This window comes from Palaemon carinicauda, chromosome 18 (assembly GCF_036898095.1).
Source record: "Palaemon carinicauda isolate YSFRI2023 chromosome 18, ASM3689809v2, whole genome shotgun sequence".
NCBI classification, from domain to species: Eukaryota; Metazoa; Arthropoda; class Malacostraca; order Decapoda; family Palaemonidae; genus Palaemon; species Palaemon carinicauda.
Genome location: NC_090742.1, coordinates 90,156,343 through 90,166,342, shown reverse-complemented (window position 1 = coordinate 90,166,342; position 10,000 = coordinate 90,156,343).

Here is a 10,000-nt window from a genome sequence, read left to right as displayed (position 1 = left end):
ACTACTAAAAGAAAAAAAAATCTCTCGGTAGGTCCAGTGACTATATAATAGATCACATTCCCGTTATAAGGAATTTGTGTGCATTACTTTTAGGTGATATTGTTCAACTTAATAAAATTGGGAAAAAAATTCTGAGGCTGATTTCATTATATACTAAACTGAATTCTTCGAGATTACATTAACTTAGTTATTGGGATATTTGATCTTAGAGTTCACATTTTATTTGAAATTGATAATTGTTCAGAATTTCAAGCTTTTGCTAAACTTAAATTTGAAAAATTAATGTAAGGCAGCACCGTTCTCGCTCCTTATCTTACAACTAAAACAAACTATTGCTGAAACTTGTAATAAATCATGGGTGTCTGTTGTAATCCAATTCGAAATCATAGTGATTAATGTGTTTATTAAATTCTAGTTAGCTCTCTGCGATGTTGCATTGTCAAAGAGAAATTGTATTTCTCAAACAATAATTTCAGTTCAAAGCAATTTATAAAGGTCATAGGATTCGACTTCCTGCTTCATTCTCTATAGAAATGGGTCAAGCGGTAGAATTCTATTTCAGTAGATTTAACTAATATTAACAGCTATGAAATAATACAACATTAAGCAAGAATTTCCATATCTCTTGATTAAGGGTACACTCAGGCACACTATTTTACCTGTTTCCTTATTCACTTTCCTCATTGAACTTGTTCTCCTGTAATAATGCCAAAAATAGTAACATGTTGTTTTCTTCGTGCTCAATAGTGAAGTTGATGTATGGATGAATATTACTGATAAATTCTAAAAAATCTAATTCAGTGTTTGTAAAATATAGATTTGTATAGCGAAATACATTTGTCAAAAAAACTGTACTTGATGATGACACAAAAATATTGAAGAAGCGTTGTAGCTTAAATAGTATTGAAAATAAAAATAAGAAAATATTAACTCTTAAGTAATAAGAACAATGTTTAAAAAGGGTTTAACAGAGTTTATATTCTAATGAAAAAGACAATAAAAGGTCAAATTCACTTCGTCGTGATACTCTTTAATTTATATTCCAGGATCTTGATTTGACAAGTTCTTCTAAAATATTTTGATGGAGTTGAAAAAGAAAATTATAGTCTTCAACTTTGAGACTTTCACAAATATAGAGAATTTTAGTAATATTTTATATTTTACTTCCTTATTTCTTGCCAATTTCACTTGTATATATGATAAAAAAGGTCAAAAATTTTCCCGAATAACAGGTCTCAATAAACATAATTGCAGAATTATGTGTTTTCTTTGTTAATTATATTTCTGCCTCATTTGCTTTTTGATAGTTGTTTTTATTTTAAACTGTCAAATAGGAAATTTATTCAAACACGTCTCCCATAAAAGCATTTGAAAAAACTTTAAATAAAAAGCAATATGGAAAACATGACGGCTATACAAATATGAATGTATATTCAACACCGAATTAAAAATAAGATGAATTGTGCTTTTATGTCATCGGCATCGCTAGTGATAAAACATTCTAACAGACACTAGAAAATATAAAAAAAACAAGTTAGTATCTTATATAATATTTCAATATTAATATGACTATTATGACTATCATTATTGAAATCCTTATCATGGGTAATGTTACATATAAAGGAACTATCATCTACTTTTGCGATTCTTACAATAGTCATTAATGTAATATTTCCCCCAATGCTACTTTCAATCACATAATCATTATTATAATTCTCAATAATGTCATTATTAGCTAAGCTGGTGAAGCAGGATCCTATAATTTCAAGGGTTAATATATATATATATATATATATATATATATATATATATATATATATATATATATATATATATATATATATATATATATACACACACATATATATATATATATATATATATATATATATATATATACACACACATATATATATATATATATATATATATATATATATATATGTGTGTGTGTGTGTGTGTGTCTGTATACATATGATTTATATAGAATATATATGTGTATATAAATAGAGAAAGTGTGAAAATTAATATTAATCTGGAATTCCCTAAAAACTTAAATCTTGCAGATGGCATTTTTCTACTTTGTTCATCATGAAAGAATTGCAGAGGATGATAATAGATTGGATTCAAGGAAAAAGCCTAAAGACAACAAATAACGGTTATGGATGAACCTCTAGAGATTGTTAATGAATATACGTACATATGACAGGAAGGAACGGTTTACTCCTTATGTAGAACCAAAATTAAAAGAAGGATAAGCATGGGTTGGAGAGCTTTTAGTAAGATTGTGTAAAAGTAGAATACCACTTTCTTTTTAATCTGAAGTTTACTAACAGCATTAACTTGAGCATTTGAATCTTGGAGTCTTAATAAAGTCTTAGAATATAAGCTAGTTACAACTCAAAGGACTATGCGAAGAATAATGATAGGAGAAAGACTAAGAGACAGAAAAAAAAAAGCAACACGTATACGTGAGCAAACTAGAGCAGAGGATGTTTTAACAACGTGTAAGACAAAAAAATGGACATGTGCAACACAAATAATGAAAATGACAGACAATAAACGGACATTAGGCATGAAAAAATTAGCTACAAATTTATTAAGAAAGCGTGGACTGATGAAGTAAGAAAATTTGTAGGTATAAACTAGCATAGACAGACCATAAACAGACTACTGTACAGTGGAATGTAGCCTATAGTGAACTAGCAATTTTGGTGAGAGTGATGAAAATATGTATATATATATATATATATATATATATATATATATATATATATATATATATATATATGTATATATATGCATATATATACATATACAGAATATATATATATATATATATATATATATATATATATATATATATATATATATATATATATATATATATAATATGTGAATATATATATATATATATATATATATATATATATATATATATATATATATATATGTGTGTGTGTGTGTACGTGTGTGTGTGTTTATCTGTGTGCGTATGTGTGTTTGTGCGGGCCTGTGTGTGTATATAATATATATATATATATATATATATATATATATATATATATATATATATATATATATATATATATATGTGTGTGTGTGTGTGTGTGTGTGTGTTTATATACATATACACGTATATATATATATATATATATATATATATATATATATATATATATATATATATATATATATACATACATGTATATATACGTATAAATATATAAATATATATATATATATATATATATATATATATATATATATATATATATGTGTGTGTGTGTGTGTGCGTGTGCCTGTTTGTGTATATAATATATATACTTGTGTATATGTATATATATATATATATATATATATATATATATATATATATATATGTGTGTGTGTGTGTGTGTGTGTGTGTGTGTGTGCGTGTGTTTGTGTGTGTGTGTGTGTATATATATATTCTCTACTTGTTTGAGTTTGGACGGAAATGCTGGTTGCAACTAATTGAATTATTCGCACAAAAATCTAAAATAAAGTCACTTTTTGCGAGAGGAAAATCATAAGGAAATATTTATACTTAAAGAGTAAACGTTTACAATCCAGGTGTATTTCTGTACACCAGGTGAACGGTTAGCAAGTAACTATTTGAACCCTCTCAATTGAAAGGTCACAATATTCAGCATTGTATGATAGTTTATGTTTAAAAGGTAAGGTGTCGACGTTCCTGAAATAAACAAGAATTTCTTCTTCGACTGCTTATTTCTCTTGTAAGTCCTTTTTCGTTGTCTTTGTGACCAGAAAATCGCTATGAGAAACTTGGAAGACTCTTGAGCATGCTCTAGGATGTTGTTGGTTTGAGCCCGTATATTGATGGCCAGATAATTCTGCCTTCCAATCACATTTCATAATACTTTTGTTTTCACTGTAGTATGTAATAAGGTCCCGGGTATCAAGGTGACAATGGGTGGGATTTTTGGTTTGAGGCTATTCTTAAGCTGAGATCATACATCCCCATAAATTGTGTTGGAATGTCAGACGTACCTATTTATGAAACTTCCATAACTTTAGTCTTTGGTGGTTACGCATGCCCTTAGGATTTACGCAAGCAGGTTCCCGTAGGCGGTCAGTTTTTCGGGAACATAAGCAACGGACCAAAATGCATACGTAGCTGAAGTCGTATGTCTTGCCTATAGGCCTGACCTTGTCCGGCCAATCGTTGTCATTCCGTTGTTTCAAAATATTCTAGGACAAGTCATTGACTATTTGCTTAATGAACTTTAACTATTCATTTCATGTGTTTTTACTACTTTATTTTAGTATTTACTTTAACAACTTCTTAAATAAGAAACACTTTGGCAATTATAATGGATAAAGGTAGCAAAACATATTTAAACAAAAGGTTAAGGATATAAATCACAATATTGCACAGTATTCTTATCACAGATAAATACCTATATTATAATTATAAAGGAACATACGAACGCACTGACATTTGAGAGAGAGAGAGAGAGAGAGAGAGAGAGAGAGAGAGAGAGAGAGAGAGAGAGAGAGAGAGAGAGAGAGAGCCTTCCCTTCTGAGTTGGGATACCTTATCTCGGTGAAAGGGTTTGCGTATCGCCATGATAAGCAAAGCTGTACTAGTCAAGGCCACCCATGCAAGAATGATTTGTTATGAACGATCAGACAAAAGTCTCCCACCAACACCAATTCACAGCTGCTAGGGTGGTGATAAAAACTGGCCAAACCCCAGACATGAAATGACATTTCTAAAGCTTTTGATCTGCAGAGGACTTAAAACGTCTTCATTTGTTGTTGTTTTGTGGATATATATATATATATATATATATATATATATATATATATATATATATATATATATATATATACATATATATATATATATATATTTATATATATATATATATATATATATATATATATATATATATATATATATATATATATATATATTTATATATATACATATATATATATATATATATATATATATATATATATATATATATATATATGTATATATATATATATATATATATATATATATATATATATATATATATGTATATATACATATATATATATATATATATATATATATATATATATATATATATATATATATATATATATATATATATATGTGTGTGTGTGTGTGTGTGTGTGTGTGTGTGTGTTTGCGCGTGAGGAACAGGGAAAATTCAATTATAAAGATTCCACTATAATAAGTACGTATATACGATCTCTTGGATTTTCAGAATTTTTATACACCTCTGAGTCAATGAGGAACGACCCTATTTTGTAGATATATTGAACATAAACTCCGCTATTGACCCATGAATATTTTATCTTATTAACAGAAAAAAAATGGAAGAGATTAAAATATAGATAGAAATCAAACATGGAAATTTGGAATCATAAATCTCTATGAAATTATATTTTGTTCTCACACGAATAATGCCTTTATTTGTCATTAAAGAAGTACCTCCTAAAATGTCCTTTTCTCAAAAAAAAATTGATTTAAGATACGTAACCCGAATTCCTATCTATATCTTATTTAAACTCTTTGTAAAAGATTCTCATCAGAGATAAGATCTCCGCGGGAGGTTATCACTGGCCGGCGCAATAAATACTGACCAATAAACGGATTTTGGCTCCTGAAACTTATATCTTTTTGAAGCATATGGAGGAACTAATGAATATGTCAAAGTATTGTAATTTTGATATAAACTTCAGTAGATGATTTTGATTTTCATCCCACCTACAAAATAATGTTGAAATTTCAAATGGAAATTCAGCTTTACAATCTTTTTCGAAAATACCTTTGTTTTTATAACAGCAATCTCTCAGGGTATTGATCATATTGCGAAATATATATCTGTTGAAAGATCTAAGCAATAATTCTTTTTTTAAGTAAAAATTTTCTTTGGAAAATCCAGCAAAATAGAGTTTGCAACTATTGTATCACCAAGCGCACGATGGCCTACATAAATAACTAGATTAATAAAACGTTGGGGCGAGTGGGAGATGAAATGTGTGTCAGTCCTTCGAATGGAACTTTTGACTGATGCCATCATCAATGGAGGATGGCCTCAGTCAATCAATCAGCAGATGAAACTCAATATATGGTGGCATAATATTTTTGCCTCCTTCTATGGCATTGGTTAAAAGGTAGTTGAATTTGTCGTTGGAGGGGTAATTATTTTATTGAAAGCAAATGCATGATTGTTGGCGCATTTTTTTACATTTGTTAACCACTTTTTCTATAAATCACTTTTTTTCAAACATGCACATTCTAAACAGTAAAAGATTTTTAGTAATTCAAGGCCCCTTTAGAAGTTCAGATATAGTTTACACTAAATATTCAATAAATACAATAACATAGAAAATAAAAACCACCACCATCATCATCATCTCCTCCTACGCCTATTGACGAAAATAGCATTGATAAGTTCCCTTCAGTCTTCTTGATCTTGAGCTTTTGATTCAATACTTCTCCACTCATCATCTAGAACTTCACGCTTCATAGTTCCCAGCCATGTAACCCTGGGTCTTCCAACTTTTCTATTGCCGTGTGGAGCCAAGTAAAACGTTTGGTGAACTAATAATTCATGATAATATTTTGATGTGCAGGACAGAAGAATGAAATTTAACAAAAGGAAAGAATTGATATAACAAAGCAAATTGTCTGTCTTGTTCTTCTGCAGGAATAAGAAAAGGATTGAATTTATCAATAAACCAAAACCGGAGCAAAACTGTATTTAATTCTTGTGATTGTCATGCAAAATAACTGCAAAAAAACTATTGAAATTAAAAGTCGGTACCCGTCAGCAAGAAGGGACACTAGGAATTCTATTTCTCTATCGGTGCTCGAATTCTGTAAAGGAAATTCCAAATCTAAAGCAATGGTTCTTATTACCACATTTATTCAGGAATGTTTCGTCAAACTGCTCATGTAGAAAGCTTTTTGTTCAACATCAAAGGTCATTTGATGGAAATGCTATAATTTTTCTTCCCTTTCCACTGCAAGTCTCGCTGTACACAAGTGTTAAAGTGTTAAAGATTCAAGTAATGAATGAATGCCGAATAGGCTATGTAGTAGAGTTTTCTCTCTCTCTCTCTCTCTCTCTCTCTCTCTCTCTCTCTCTCTCTCTCTCTCTCTCTCTCTCTCTCTTTATATATATATATATATATATATATATATATATATATATATATATATATATATATATATATATATATATATATATATATATATATATATATATATATATATATATATATATATATACATATATATATATATATATATATATATATATATATATATATATATATATATATATATATATTCTTATGAAGCTGGTCTAGTATAGAGTGAATAAAATAGTTTAATCATGATTTATCTGTATATGTCATTTGTGCATTGGAGAGATGAATAGCCAGCCCATTAAATGAGTTCCTCTTGTGTAGACGTGAGTTTTGTATGTAAATTACGTTGGACTTTCGTTGATAATTTCATTGTTTTCTCTATTCAAGTCAGTAATGTAAATTTACGGCTTTTTTAAGAATTACCTTTTTATTTCAAGTATTTTTGTTACGAAATCTTATGAGATAGGAACAAGGGCTCATGTAAATATCTTTTTTTTATTTTTTTGAGGTAATGCGTCATGTTTAAGATAAAATACACTATTCTTGTATGCCATGTGCTTTGGAAGATACTCAATAAACCTTGTAATAGATGCTATCTTCTTTTTATTTCTAGAGAGAGAGAGAGAGAGAGAGAGAGAGAGAGAGAGAGAGAGAGAGAGGGAGAGAGAGAGAGAGAGCCGTCTCGCGCTGCGTCGGTGCGCATTCGAGAGAGTGATTTTTGGCAACCTCGTGCCCTTGAGCCAGCCCCCAAGCTTCCAGATCTTGCTTCTGGAATTTTCTGGAAGTAACTAAGTCTTATATAGGCGCCGCAGAGATGCATAGCAGCAGTAGAGAAGTAGCCATCCTATGAAAGAGCCAAAAATCCTCCCTCACTCTCTCTCAGTACCTATAGTGTGTCCTCTCCAAAGTGATTCTGTGCTCCAACATAAATTTTGTTGAAACGTAACGAAAGAAGTCAAAGATTATTTCAAATTTATTCTCTTGGGGTAAGTGTAGGCATTATGTGAAGTTTTGTAACTGGCCCTGTAGTAAGGCTAAAGGTATTTGTATCGTGATCTGGTTATCTATTTTCATTAAGTATCAAACTTAAATATTGTATTCATATTTAATTTTCAGTGAAACAAGTGATTGTATGATTTTCATAAGTATTATTTCTTTTGTCTTAGTCTAAGGTTTCATGCACATTTATTATTTAAAGCTATGTGATTATATTATTTTCAGATCATAACATTGTTGTCTTAATCTAAGTTTTGTGCAGAATTAATATTTCGATTGATTTATATGTTTTATGTAAATTCTTTTCAAAGTGTTTTGATTTATATAGAATATATTTATTTTTGTGAAGAATGTATTATTTCAATCATCATTCTTTATTACATACTGCTTGTATCCTGTAAAGAAAGGTGGTTTTAAATATGTCTTATGAATAATTACTCAGTTTTGTTTTTAGTGTACTTAAGAGGACTTTTGATATTCAGTGCTTTATGTTTGGCTCTCTGGGTATGATATAACTGTCTTAGAGCTTGGGTGTTAATATTTTCAAGTGTAACGGATTTAATGTAAAAACAAACCGGGGAATTTGGAACTCAAGAGGTTATATAGCTTGCCAGCCCTAATATATATAATATTATATATTGGTTCCCAGACACGGGACCATCATATAATAACATATATATATTATAACGACTAACGGAATACATAAATTTGCGAGCTCCAAAACTCACCTCCGAGCTCTGAGAATAATACGCAACTGCCAGACGATAGAATATATATGAACACTAAATATCTAAAGTTCTCTTTAGGTTAGAGTCAAAACAAAATTGGGTGATTACTTTACTTCTAACGGGAAATATCCTAAAACCAACCTCTTACTTTGGTTCTGGGTCAGGGGATATGAGCAAGTTACTGAGTTAATTATTTGTGATTGAAATACTACATACCTTTCAAAAAAAATATATTCTATAAAAATAACAATACCAAAAACAGATCACTCGAAATTCAAATCTGAACTAGACCTTAGACTAAGACAAAATAACTTAAAAAAATATACAATCACTTGTTTCACTAAAAATTTATTTATGAAAATATTTATTTTGACAATTAATGAAAAAAACACACCTTAACACTAAAGAAAATAAATTAGATTCACATTTGCATATAATTATATGTTACTCTTATGATATCTGGGCTCACACAAGGTTACCGAACGGTTAAACAAAATTAATGCACTTCACTATTTAACCAAATCTCACAGGGCCAATCACAAAAAATGTACCATATGAAATGTACTTACATTAACACACTTCACTTTAAGTTAAACACAGAATAATATCACCAACATATGAACAACACCTTACACGGTATACGTTGAAGAGAAATCTCTATTTACATTTGAGAGAAATATGTATTGGCTGGATAGATGCTGTTGAGAGGACTGTCGAACGTTAGCTCTTTTGGAAGATCAAGCTGGATCTCTGGTTCCTATGCATTGCTACGCCCTATATATATCATCCTAATTCACTCTAGAACCTTCCAGAAAATTCAAACGATGCATTCAATGTGTGTGCACTAGGTCCGGCCGGTCTCTCAAGGACTCATGTTGCCAACATGTCAATTTAAAGTAGGAAGTTTACTCGATGCCTGACGAAGCAACTCTCTCAGCTAACTCCGCCCACCTCCTCTTGCAACATTAAAAAAAATAAAAATTAAATAACTTCAGTCTAGAACATTCATGCAATTTCCTACCACTTGAGAACATGATGCAATCCCTACCGTGTGTGAACTACAGCATACGTTTTAACAAGAATACATAAGGCTTTGTAAAAAAACAGCGTGAAAA